At 48.4% G+C, this 14,411-nt stretch overlaps 1 protein-coding gene and 1 long non-coding RNA gene across 10 annotated transcripts in view; one reads left to right on the top strand and one right to left on the bottom strand.

Moving 5' to 3' along the window:
• The window catches only part of zswim8 (zinc finger, SWIM-type containing 8), a 1,066,004-nt gene that overhangs the window by 499,121 nt on the left and 552,472 nt on the right, over nt 1-14,411 (bottom strand). The gene's annotated exons all lie outside the window — the stretch shown is intronic.
• LOC144001734 (uncharacterized) lies at nt 4,683-6,155 on the top strand. The gene is made up of 3 exons (XR_013278574.1): nt 4,683-5,105; nt 5,312-5,432; nt 5,538-6,155. It is a non-coding gene; the product is annotated as an uncharacterized LOC144001734 (long non-coding RNA).

The following is a 14,411-nucleotide window of genomic DNA, read 5'->3' as shown; positions in this document are numbered from 1 at the left end:
ATGAAGCCGAGGTTACCCGCCTCCGACAATGCCAGCAGGAATATGAGACAGAGTTAGCTCATATTAAACATGAGTTGCAACGCGTGCAGCAGTTAAATGAGGTCTCCCGAGGAGCCTCCCTGCCGGGAGCTCCACCCCCACACAGACCTCCTGATCCCAGAGCCACAGCACTGCAGCTGAAACTGCCACCTGAGTCCGGAGCCGCCTGGAGGTCGCCGCCAGTGACCCCCGCCACTTTTGGCCTGGCACCGCCAATGGCCGCGTCCCCACACGATTTCGGGCCATCAGGTGCTGACAGTTTCCAACGTGGACCCATGTCGACTCCCCCGTTGGAGAGACGGATGGGCGTGGCCTGGAAAGATTTGGATAAGCTGGCTCGAAACATAGCCAAATTTGAACCGAAACCAGGGGGGTCCCACAACACAACAGAGTACTTGAAAGACATCAACTTTCATCTCAGGTTCCCAACGGCAACCGTGGAAGATAAGTTGTACTTGATTAAAATGATGTCCAGCCGAGCAGTCAACAGACTGCTGGAACGGCAGCCCGCTGATGTGTTGTCTGATCCCTTGGCACTGCACCAAACCATCTCACGCGAGTTTGACGGCTCTCCAGGGTTGTCGGGCATGGAAGCCGCCATGTTCGTCAAACAGGGAAAGCAGGAGTCTCCTCAGGCTTTCTATAGTCATCTTCGCGATACCTATTTTGGGACTCGTAACGAACCCAACATGGAGGAGGATTCTGGTTTTAAAACGTTGTCCGGAACCTCTGAAAAAATCTTAACCACTACTTGGGACTGGCGTTGTGTCCCGAGACACTGAATAGTCCGCAGCTACGCGACTTAGCAGCTAGGGGCTATGCAAAGCTAAAATTGTCCGCTCCCAAGGTAGGCGACGCAGGAATTTATAAAGTGGACGTGGGTCCTCCTTCGGAGCTGGAGGGAGGTTGCTCCTATGCTCCAAGGGAAGACCAGGCTAAATCCAAAAAGTTAAACCAGTCCCGTGGCCCGCGAAACCGAAAGCCGCACTCCAAAACAGACTACTCGCGTGACGAGAAATCGGACGGAGAAAAGCAAGCTGACGACCGCCGGCGCTCCAAATTTGCTAAAGGTAAGCCCGATTCGCGCTATAATCCAAAACGTGATAAAGTCGAACGCGCACCAGCAACCGAGTCCTGCCACGAGTCCCGGAACCGCCAAGTCGACTCCGAGACCGACCACAATGCAGTTGCCGACGGCATTTTGAAGGCACTCCTGAAATTGTCAAAAGACTCGTCAAAAGACAAGTCTTTATGACTAACCGACGGCCGGATGCCCACTGAAGTGACCCACCAGCAGAGGTCACCAGCGGAGCCTCCAGTAGCCGACACTCAGACACCTCCTAAACCGCCTTCTGACTCAACGATATTGGTACTGCAGGTTGATCCAAATACAGCAGACCCGCATGTATCGCGATCTAAAGATGACGTGAGACCGTTCCAACAGCTTTTAGGTGATCTCAACACCAGGGGGATGGCTCGTAAATTCTATCTAAGCGTCACCCTGGAGCGAGCTCTAACCTACGAAGCCCTTGTAGATCCCGCCGCAGACATCACGGTGATGTCCAACGCCGCGTCACAAGCTAACAGTCGACCGCTCCGCCTACGGCGGTACCCACTTACCGTTAGCGCCTTCTCACCTACTAACACAAAACTGGAGTCTGTCGCGATGGTACACTGGTCCATTGGCCCCATGGAATTCATCCATCCAGTCTATGTGGGACCCATTGAGTCCGTCCCCCTTCTTATTGGCCAAGACCTGTTGTTTCGCTTCCAACCCATCATAGACTACCAGAGACTCCAGATTTGGGCCCAGGTGCGGCAGGCCCTGCCGACATTTCCTTCGGGCCCTGACCAGGCTCAGCTCTGCACTGTGACTCGGGCGCAGCCACCCCACGGGGAAGCAGACGCCCCCACAGGGAGCTGGGACACGATTCAGTCCAAAGGCCGGACTCCTCGGGTCCCCGACAAAGGACCGGCTGAGAAGCCATGACACCTTCCTTTGTGACCTTGAACCCCCACCCCCTGATGCAGAGTACGCCCCGCGCATCATCGGAGGTTTCCACGTACAAGGTGCACCTGTTCTTGACGCTGTCCTCGCCTTGTGGGCTGACAAATCGGCCATTTCTGCAGCATTCGTTGACAACTTGCGAGATCTCGACCCGAACATTCTTTTCGTCTCCAAGTCTTGCCGGTTTCCGTTGAACACGGAACCTCCTCTCACAATAACCGCAATGGGCGTGTGCGCCTTAAACCTTCAGTGGAAGCAACGCTCACTGACCCACTACTTTTTGGTTGTCCCGGACGCGCCTCACACCCTTTTCGTGGGTGCAGATTTGCTTGTTCGTCTTGCCGTCCATGTGGACACCATCAACAATGTGCTGTGGTCCCTCACCAATTCGGAACCTCTAGCTTGTGTTCCCAGTCTTCCAAACATTAAGTCCGGGCAGACCATCCCAGATGCTTGCGAAATCTTAAACGAGGATGGAGTGATCGCTCCGGCGACCACGATCAACATTCCGGTTCGCTTGGTGGCGCGAGCGAACCAGGTCTTGAATGCTCGCTCCGCTTTCTTTCAACCTTCATCGGAATTCATGAACCTGTCGTTAACTCTTGGAGGCCACGCCGATCGTGGACGCCTCCCTCACCACTCTGATCTTGGTTCACAACCCCCTTTCGTACGACGTTCGCATACCAAAAGCGACCCGTCTGGGCTTGCTCATCCGTTCCGACTTCCACGACTTTACTCTAACGGTGCCTGTGGTGGGACACATCCCATCTGACTTGTTCTTGACTGAAGACACCGGTGGCCGAAGACTCACCAGGCCATCTCAGCTTGTTACGGTCAACCCTGCCGGTACCATCAACGATGAAGACATCGTCCGGGTGGACCTGGGGACAGACCAACAACTGTTGATTTATGCCTTGAGCGCGTTGCCTCCAACGGCCTCTAGCATTCCCTCTGGAAACCCACAGACACCTAACCAACCACGACTCCAAATGGGGACCTTCAACCGTACCCAGAGTTCGAGGCGCACCTCCAGGCAGTCCTGCACCGCGCTGACGCGCTCCGGTCCGAACAGGGCCGCGAACGTTTGTGCACCGTGTTAATGAAATACACACCCTCTTTTGCCAAGGACTCCTTGGATTGCGGGTTGACGGCACTACATGTAGTCCGCATCCCAACTCAGCCCGGCGCCCCTCCAACTTTTGTGCGCCAGTACAAGATTCCGATAGCTTCTTATGAACCAGTACAGAAGACTATCGACTAGGGGTGGGACAAAAAACCGATTCAACCGGATATCGGTTCGTAAATGCGAACAACATGACCGTATCGACAGCACACTACTGTATCGATCCAAAATCCGCCAGGAACTAGTAGATGCACCGATTGTCATGCTCTGAACCGGCTATCGCGAAGCTAGAAATCGGTTGCCATGCAGAGTAGCGGTGGAGGTGAAGGTGGGGGTTGAGGAAGAAGACACGGAGAAGGAGACTCCCCCCGACAGAATCAACGGCGACAACGAAGAAGGAGACAGCGACAACGAAGAAGAAGGCGACTCGCGCGTGCGCAGTAATAGCTCTGTAACAAGTTAGCAACGTGTTTGAAAACCAACATTAAGCAATATGGACGGATTCAGAGAGAACGATTTTCAACGCATCGGGGAAACAAACATCTAATGTATGGAGCATTTTTGGATTTTACAAAAGAGGCGGAAAACTTGATAAAAGCTATGCCATTTGCAAATTGTGCCGAGCAGCGCTGAAGTACACTGGATCAACAACTAATATGGACAACCATGCGACAAGGAAGCACCGTGACGAGTATGGTGAGCTAAAATCAAGGAACAAACAGCAGCATTCTAACGATGCACCGCAAGTAACGGGTAGTATCCAGCGGTATTTCGGGAAACTCGGCTACAATTCGACACGAGCTAAGGAAATCACGAATGCAATAACCCGTTTCATTGCTAAGGGATTATGTCCTTACAGTGTAGTTGAGTGTGATGGATTTCAGGATTTGCTGCATATCCTAGAGCCGAGATATACATTACCAACCCAAAAGCATTTCAGCAACACATGTATACCAGCTTTGTATGCGCAAGTGAAGAGCCAAGTGGAAGAAGAACTGGCGAGAGCAGAGCGAGTGGCATTAACAACCGATGCGTGGACGTCATGTGCAACGGAGTCATATATAATGATTACAGCCCACCACATCAACTCAGATTGGCAATTAAAGTGTCATGTATTACAAACTAGGGTGTTCAAAGGATCTCACACTGGGAAAAATATAGGTGCTCTTCTGAAACAGGCATGCACTGATTGGAACCTTGTTGATAAGCATCCAGCCCTAATTACCGACAATGCCAGCAATATGGTATTAGCTGGGGAGGAAGCAGAGATGAGCCCTCACCTCATGTGCTTTGCACACACCATCAACCTTGCATCACAAAAAGCCTTCAAAGTCAACACAGTTGCAAGGTTGCTTGGGAGAGTGAGGCGAGTGGTAAGTTTTTTTCACCACAGTGTTAGGGCAGCGAATATTCTCCAGGAAAAACAAAAACAGCTGGCCTTGCCGCACCACAAACTCATCCAGGATGTCTCAACCCGGTGGAACAGCTCTTATGATATGCTGGAACCGCTTTTTAGAGCAACAGCCCGCCATTTCTGCTGCACTATTGTCCAGGGATATTAGAAACGGTGATGTCAACACTTTAAAGGCTGAAGATTTTTGTGATGCTGAAGACATTGTCAAGCTGATGGCACCGGTCAAATTGGTCACCACAACCATGTCTGAAGACAAGCAGCCCACACTTTCTGTGATTTCACCAGTCAAAGCAAAGCTAAAAAAAACATTTGAAACAACAGACAACGACACAGTGGTATTAAGAGAGATGAAGCAGGCATTTATGAATGACATGGAGAAACGCTACAGTGGCCTCGATCATCTCTTTCACACTGCAGCAGCTCTGGACCCCCGATTTAAATCTCTGCCCTTCCTGAAAGACAGTGATGCTGAAAGAATATTCACAAGCATCTCAGAAGAAGCTACATCCTTGCATGAAAAGGTAAGTCCTTCAAGTCAGCATACTCAAATTCAAACACATACAGTATGATATTATAACACATGCCATAATTTTGTCAGTCTGCTATATTTTATGGCTGTTAAAATGTATTCTGACTTATCCTACTGGTATAGGCTTGTTTACTTAGCCATCACTGACTGCAGAATTATTTCTATTATTATATCTGATTTTATTTCTCTTATTTCTAGGCAACAGCACAGCCAGCGGAGAAGGTTACAGTGCAGACAGATCCATGCCAGACTGACCCTGCCCATGAAGTCCCTGACATCACCACTGATGGACCCCAGAGCAATGATGTACCACCAACAGGTGGTGTGTTATAACTTGCAATCAAGGAGCAGTTGAAGGGGAGGGGGTGGGGGGACTGCACCATTATGTTGAGGAAAAAAATATGATGATTTTTATCCCTTGCAGATTATGGCCCTCCTTCCAAAAAAAAAGAAAAAGTCAGCTTTGGACCAGCTGTTAGGAGAAGACTTCAAAGTGAAGACACCAGTGAGAGCTGTAATTGATAAGGCCAGTGAGGAAGTGAGGAGGTACCGAGATCGTGAGTCTTTGCCCCTGAAAAATAACCCTCTACAATGGTGGCAAGAGCAGCAAGACCTGCCAATGCTGTCATCTCTTGCTAAAAGGTATCTCTGTATTCCAGCCACCAGTGTGGCATCTGAAAGGGTGTTCAGCACTGCGGGAGATGTTGTTTCCAGCAAACGCAGTGTACTCAAGCCTGAACATGTGGATCAGTTAATCTTCCTTAAAAAAAATCTGCCTAATAAGAAAGAGGTGAACATTGACAATGAATAAAATAAACAAGGCACATGTTCATTAAAAGGATAACAGTTTGATTGTAGTTTTGTAAGGGCTTCTTCTGCTTTGTTAGGCTTACACATACAATTTTCACTTTGTAGACTGTTTACCTTGAAATGTTGCACTTTACCTACCTGTTGTGTTCTAAGCACTCAAATTTACTCAGGCTGCAATGTTGCACATTTATTACCTACCTCTAATACCTATTGTTGAAAAAAAATACATTATAGTCAGGCTGAAATGTTGCACTTCTGTTACCTACAGTAACTAATACCTATTGTGTTCAAAACACTAGGCTACGCTCAGGTTGAAATGATAGACTTTGTTTCCATTGTTTATTCTGAATCTATTTTGGTTTTTGATCCATTCCAACAGTGATGTAACTCAGAACATATTTTTTTTTGCCTCTGTCTAAAAATAAATACATTTGACATTTTGTTATTTCCTTCAGTACCACAAAGAAACATTGCTCAGTGATAACTGGTCTTTTACATATTTGAAAACACTGTGAGAATGTTATTCCATAGGATTGGGTTCTTAATATTTGTCTACGTTAACAAATTTAACTATACTGTATGCATTATTTGAAATATCGAACCGGATATCGAATCGAATCGTATCGCTTCCAAACTGAACCGAATCGTATCGAACCGTTCTGCCTTTACATATATCGTTTTTCGTATCGAATCGTAACCCATGTATCTAGATACGCATCGAATCGGCTTTATGCCAGAGATTCCCACCCCTACTATCGACGCCATGCTGGAAAAGGGCATCATTCGCCCCTGTATCAGCACCTATTCGGCTCCATTGTGGCCAGTCTTGAAGCCAAACGGCACATGGAGACCAACCATTGACTATCGCAAACTGAACCAACAGGTTCCTCTTTTGCGATGGCCCATGACACAACTTGAACAGGAACTTCCCAAGGTTCGAGATGCCAAATTCTTCACCACCATTGATGTGGCTTCGGGGTTCTGGATGATTCCAGTGGATCCCAGGGATCAATACAAGTTGGCATTCACCTTTGGCAACAAACAGTACACTTTCAACCGGTGTCCATTCGGCTACGCCAACTCGCCAGCTGAATTTAACATCTTCCTCAACAAGGCGTGCCCTGACGCCGCCGCCAGGGGCAACCTCATTTATGTCGATGACATTATGATGAGGAGCTCCTCTTTGGATGACCACTTGATGGAAATCGACCACGTTCTTGGACAGCTGTCTTCTGCAGGCGCCAAACTGTCCCTCCTGAAAGGTCAGTGGTGCCGCACAAAGGTCAACTAGGTGGGGATTTTGGTCGGGCCGAACGGGATTGAACCACAATCCAGCCGTATTCAAGGCCTTTTTGACATCAAAACCCCCACCGATGTGTCAAAACTGCGCAGCTTCCTTGGCGTGTGCAACTATTCGCGCCAGTTCATTGAACACTTTGCTGACATAGCACGCCCTCTTACTAACCTGCTGAAGAAAGACACACCCTTTGATTGGGGTGACGAACAAAACACCGCGATAAACACGCTAAAACAAAAGCTGGGCTCCGCCCCCTGTCTCGCGTACCCCGATAGCAACAAGGAATTTTTCTTGGAAGCAGGATTCTCCGACCATTGTTTGAGTGTGGGTCTATACCAAATGTACGACCAGGATAAACGCGTTGTGGCGTACACCAGTAAAACGTTGAACGGCCCCGAGTTGAAATACTCAGACTGCGAAAAAAGCCCTGCTTTCCACAGTATGGGCAATCAAACATTTCTCGAACTACATCGGATGCCAAAAAGTAACGATTGATACTAACCATCATCCGGTTACTTTTCTTAATAACCAACGTATTCGAGACGGCGTCGTAACCAACGCGCGCATTGCCGGCTGGCTTATGGCGTTACAAAGTTACGATGTTCGAGTCCGGTACACGAAAAACGCAAAGTTACCACTGGGTACCGATCTAGCGATTTTCCAGAAATGTGTGTCAATTTCCCCGACCCCGCCGACAGACGTCGCCGTGGCACCGATGCCGGAATTCACGCGTCACCGCTATTTTGAGGAACATGTCTGCAAAGACATGCCTACAGCTTACGTGGATGGCTGCTCTTACCACCACCAAACCCAGCTGCAGGCTGGGGTGGGCATCGCTCGGGTCGACGACACACCGTGCAAACCACTGCAACTCCAATTGGGCCCCCACTCTTCTCAATATGCGGAAATCGCTGGCATCCTGATTACACTCAAATTGGCAGTTGAACACGGTGTCACGGTGCTGGTTATCTGCACTGACTCAAACTATGCCCGCCTCGCCTTCACCTGTCATCTACCGGCGTGGCGTTGAAATGGTTTCCTTACGTCAGCGAAGAAACCCGTTAAACACCGCGACCTCATTGTGACATGCGACCATTTGGTTTCCTCCAATGACATGCATGTCTATTGGAAGAAGGTCCGGGGACACTCAAAAGTCCCAGGACCTGACAAACATTTTAAAGACCTAACGGACACGTTAGCCAAACAAGGGGCCCTCAACGGAACTCCTTGGACATTTGATACAGCTTGGCAAAGCCACCCAGCCGACCCTGGAGGTCCACGTTCTCACGCGCCGCTGCGCTGCGGCCGGCGCTGAGCCTCGCGACGCCCCCACACGAACCCCTACGGGGCCCGTGGCGTGCGTACCGCCCGTCCGAACCTCCGACGTGGTCGCCCAACAAGCCGGTGACCCCGCGATGTTCAAAATAATTCAGCACCTTTCTGATCCTGTCGCCAACCCCGTGTCGCCTGACGCGGTGATTGACGACAGCGACTTCAAAGACATGCTCTCCGTGTTGCAAAGACTGCGTCTCGTTAAGGGCCTTCTGGTTTATGACTCCGGGTCTCCACCTGCCCTGCGGTTGGTGGTTCCACGGAGCCAAAGGGGGGTCTTGCTAACATACGCCCACGACGCGCCTTATGCAGGCCACCGCGGATTCACGGCCACTGTCATTGCACTACAACAGGTGGCATACTGGCCGCGCATGCATAATGACGTAGCAACCTACATCAAAGGATGCCTGGTTTGCTGCCAGTTTCAGCCAGCAAACCCGAGTCACCGAGCACCACTCCAACAGAAAGGAGTCACCTTCCCATGGTCTGATCTCCAAATTGATTGGGTGGGACCACTGGTCAGATCTCTGAGAGGGAACAAATACTTTCTTACAGTAGTTTGCGCGTTCACCAAGTGGGTAAAATGCCTGCCTGCTCCAAACGACACCGCACACACCACTGCATGCCTGCTGATGAACCACGTGTTCTCTCGTTTTGGGTTGCCCTCACGGGTTAACTCAGACCTCAGACAGGGGATCCCACTTCACAGCCGAGGTAATGCAACAACTTTGGCAAATGCTCGGAATCTAGGCCCAGTTGCACATTAGCCATCACCCGCAGTCATCAGGACAGGTGGAGCGGACTAATCGCACCGTGGTAAATTTGCTGAAAAAGTTTGTGGTTTCCAACCATCGGGACTGGGACACCCGACTCCCACTGATCCTCATGGCGATTCGAGCCACCCCTCACGAATCCACAGGGGTGTCCCCCTTTGAAATGATGACCGGACGGCAAATGACGCTCCCCCTGCACCTGATGTACCAGCCAGGAGAAACAAACCTAGCCACGGCATACACGGCCTCCCAGTACGTGGAGGACTTGCAAGCCCACCTCCGGGCCACGTTTGCATTTGCTCAACAACGGCTTAAGGAAAGTGCAGAAGGTCAGAAAGCCTACTACAACAGGAAAGCCTCACAAACCGAGTTCGAAATAGGTGATCGAGTATGGTACTACTTGTTCGCGCAACCAAATGCTACTACTCCGCGTGCCCAGAGGGGCATCGCCCGGAAATTTCTTCCCCGGTGGGCAGGACCATACGAAATCGTCGACAAACTGTCACCCGTCGCCTATCAAATTAGGATGAATAAAGGACGTCAGGGGGACCAACTGAGGTGGGTCCACCGAAACCAGATCAAAAGTCACTGCGGTTTTGAACGTCTGGGAACGCGATCGAGCGAATCTCAGGACCAGCATATGCGCGAAACTGACAAAGGGGGGTCACAAGCTGACTCCGAGTCAGCGATCCAACCGGCACCCTCGACTGACGCGCCAAACTCCGTCGACCGACCCAGCTGACTTCGATGTTTAAAAGTATTAGACGTGCAAAAGGGGGGTCAACACCCCTCTGTACCTACCGAATCCTTAAGTGACACCCACCGAGCGACGCTAATTCGCTTGTCTTTGTTGGTTACTAGAGGATGGTATGATATGATGATGACCCTGATATTGTGCATGACCGCCGTGGTGAGTCGGCCAGAAACGAACCCGGACTTGCAGCGGAAATTGCCTTGATAGAATAACCAGACTTGCTTACGAATGATTGCGAGAAGTTAGCATACTGTGTTTTTCTACTTATTTAAAGACGCTTGGTGCAACACTTAAGGATACGGTCCTAGCTGTATCACCGATAGTATTATGTAGAACTAGACTAGATACCTATGAAATGATTTGCAACTCGAATTCAAAAGATTATGTACACTCAAGGTGTTATAATACTTATGAATGGTATGCTGCGTGAAATCAGTTCTTTCGCTAGCTATAAAAAGCTCCCCCGTACTTAAGGCCTTCAAAAGCAGGTCAGAGTATTCTTTTTAAAGCTTTAGTGAGTCTAGCTAATCTAAGCCCCTTTGCCTTCCTTCCCTTAGTCTCTAGAGTGACTGCCGAGGATACTCTGATTTTTTTTTCTTTTTTTCTCTTTCGTTTCTTTTTCTCCCCTCCTCCCTTTTTTCTCCCTTTTCCTTCAGTTAACCTTGGATAGTGCACAACTTTTTGGGTGTTTAATTACTCTATAGGAAGATGCGATAGCTAAGAACCTAGCAACGATAGTGTCGCGCTAACCGACCTAAGACCTTTTTTGACGAGCACCCCCAGGGGTGGAGATTTGCACCGACACGCAGGTGCCTGAGACAACCTCCCCATCTTTACAAGAGAGTTATGGCCCGAGTATAGTCCCGTTTTTTTTTTTTAGTTTAGAAGGTGAAAGTCCCCTTCTTCGTTTTCTCTCTTTTCTTCAATTTGCTGTTTGTTTCCCTAGGACTCATAGTATGATACTAGCCTTATAGCCTTAGGAAAAGTTTTCTCCCTTTCCTTTTGTTTGGAATTTCGCGTCTTGCGTCTTTCCCAGGCCCGTGCCTGTTTTGGGACCCGAGTCCCTCAGTTAGCTAACACAGTACCAAGTCAGACACACACTGTTAACTGAATACACATCGCAACACCTTGAAAAACACAGACATACCCTGCATACACATAACCCTGCTGAGGTTAGGGAAAAGTTGCACCAGTGGTATGTCTTGAGTGTTGCAGCAGAGCGTGACTGGGACTCCGGCCGTCGGACCGCGGCCTGGACACTGTCCATGCATCATCTGGACCCGTCAACCTGGACATCCTGAAGATTCATCCCTCTTGACGAAGGGGGGATCTGTAACAACTATGGCCTATGGCCCAGGCCACCCTCTAATTTTTTTTTTAGCTTGCTTCTTCTAAAGCAAACTCTCTGCAGTCGCATAAACATTCCACAGCTCAGACAGGATCTAAGCTTGGTTAGCTCTGCAGGTGGTCACACAACCACCAACAAAGCTCTTTTGAAGCCGCTGACCAGGTGACAAAGGAATTTATGCGTCTGCCGAAGGAGTCTATTCGGGCCGCGACTTCCCGGAGCCCGAGAAAACGCCTTCAATGAATTAGAATATACAAATGACTGATCAAAGGAATGTTTATGACCTTTCTTATCAACCAGGGGGGACTCTCTGGCGTCGCCCCTCCAGGGGGCACTCCTGGAACATCTAGATGGAGCAACAGCACCGTCAAGTGGTGAAACTTGGAACTATCCTTTGTGACAATTCATACAAGTAACCGCATTTTACACATTTATACCATGATAATTCTTGACAGACAACTGAAATACAAATGATTCATGTTATGTATTTGTGTGTATGAACGTCCTATTTCATTTGTACTCCATAAGGAATGAAAGGTAATCAATATCTTTCAGTTCAGTCAGATTAGGCTCAAGAACGACCTCACAAATTAGTTTATGATGCATTAATTACGATGTGTGCTAAACGGGTTGTGTGGGAAAACTGATTTGCCAGACTGACCAAATTTAATGCCAAATTATTAATCCCTTTAATAATTTGCTTTTTAAAGTCTGCGTGAGCTAACAGAAGGGTTTGCCACCACCTCCTGGAGCCCCGCCCATAGACTTTAAAAAGACGGGAGGACCCTCTCTCTCGCTCTCTTCTTCCGATCTCTCTTCTCCCGACGCCTCTTCCCGATCGCTCTCTCTCCCGCTTCTTCTACTGGCCATCCTAAGGCCTGTTGGCGGCAAGTGGCCCAGCTTGCCCACTGACTCTTTGTCCCAAGAAACTTGTCCAGCACGTGGCCCCCTTTTGTTCCTGGCAGAAACCATTGCCACAAGAGCCAACACTATCTCCACGCCACGCCAAAGCAGGTGCAAACTGCAACGCTGACCCCAAAGAGACTCTTTTACTCCCTTTTTCTTTGTTTTCTTTTTTTTTTTCTTCACCATCGGTGACTGTCCGCCAGCAGCGAGCTCCGCAGCCCCGGGGTACACTTGCAACGTACCGCCGGACTCAAGGTTGTGCAACTAAGCCGCAACGCATCTCACCTGCTATTCGGTGGCGCCCCGCCGCTGTGCAAGCGCACCTCCAACTGCGGGCCTTCCCGTACGCAGGCACGCCGCGAACCGAGCTCCAACACCTGGAGTCGGACAGCCGCCCGGCAGAACTAACCGCCGGAGCAACATCTCGCCGACCAATCAAGGGACGAACCGCGCAACTACGTCAGCCCCCGAGCGGCTCCGCTTGCTCACCTGTGGAATAGCCCCTTTTTGATTTTTCTTGCCTTTTTGAACGAACCTTGACTATTTTCCCCCTTTTCCAAAGACCTCCCGTTTCTGCTCGTTCTACGAAGTATCCAACTCGTAAGTGCACATTTGATTTTCTCCAATTCGGCATACCGCTGTGTGCAACTTACATTTGAAACATATCACAGACCTGGCAAGTTAAATTTCTCTTTTTCCTGTTTCCTTATTCGTTCGCATTCTTTCCCTATTTTGATTAGCTTTATTTGATTTATTTTCTCCTGACGGTAGGATAGTTAGTTAGGCAGTGTTTTGATTCTGTAGTGGAGCAATCGTGAATAAATGCATGTTTTATTAACTCTATTCTGCCCAAGTCATCTGTGTTTCCGAGTGGATTATTATTCTTTTGTTAGTACAACGAGCCACTGAATATCGAGTGTGGTGACTTTAGATTATAAATGACTGATGAAGAAAGGATGTTGGTCGTTGTTTGCTCCTGTTAACCCAAAGCAAAGCCAACGTGGTGCCCCTAGAGGTTATCGAGGTAAATACAATTTACCTCTGTAACGTCCAGATTATTAATTTGTCTAAAAGACGACCCAATTATCGCTACAATATATATATATATATATATATATATATATATATATATATATATATATATATATATATATATACTTTGGCGTTATATGCCCATTTTCTGGCTTTTCTGTTTTTCATCAAAGAAAAAGCATTGGAAAACAAAATACTAGGGAGATGACATGAATTTGGGGAAGTTCAAAATTTGGTGAAGTTCAAAATGGCACCATCATGAAGTTTCTATGTTTGTGCAAATGGGAGATAGATATTTCAATTAAACTCTTGTGATTGTGCCATTTTTTGACGCATAGACACCCATTATAATTCGTAATTTTTGATGTACTGTACACTTGATGTGTTATCGTGCATTTCTGATGTTTTTCCACTTTATCCTTTCAGTACGACCTCAACTAAAGGTGGAAAATATAAAATGTGAGTTGAAAGTCATAAAAGCCATAATACACCAGGGGGCGCTAAAGAGCTAATTAGAATTTTTGCTTGAGCTGACTTATGTCTTTGCCACGGGACCATACTTGGCCCAAAAGTTGTCGTCATGGTCAGGATTGATGGAATAGGGCTGTGTGTATGTGTGGAAGCAGTAACAATCGCGTGCACACCCCAATGTGCGTGTGGTGTGTGCGTGTGTTTGTGCGTGTGTGTGGTCAAAGTGACAATTCTGGGCACAATGTGTTTTACTGAAATACCAGTTCTTACTAAAATTTGAACGATACAGTGAAGTTTTGTCATCATTAGCTAAATTATCCCTTCCGTCTGACCTAAACGCAAGGTGGAAAGTAAAAAAACATGACTTGAGAGTCATAAATGCTATAATCCACCAGGTGGCGCTTAGAGCGCTACTTATCATTTTTGCTTGAGCTGACGGAGCTGATGTATGTCTTTGCCAAGTGACCGCACTTGCTCATGGTCATAATTGATGGACCAGGCCTGCGTCTGTGTGTGGATGAAGTGACAATCGCGTGAACTTGTGCGTGTGCGCGTGTGTGCGTCCGTGTGCGTGT

The sequence above is a fragment of the Festucalex cinctus genome, chromosome 14 (genome assembly GCF_051991245.1).
Source record: "Festucalex cinctus isolate MCC-2025b chromosome 14, RoL_Fcin_1.0, whole genome shotgun sequence".
Classification (NCBI taxonomy): Eukaryota; Metazoa; Chordata; class Actinopteri; order Syngnathiformes; family Syngnathidae; genus Festucalex; species Festucalex cinctus.
Note: the sequence above shows the minus strand (reverse complement) of the source record. Positions and strands in the feature narration are given on the sequence as shown.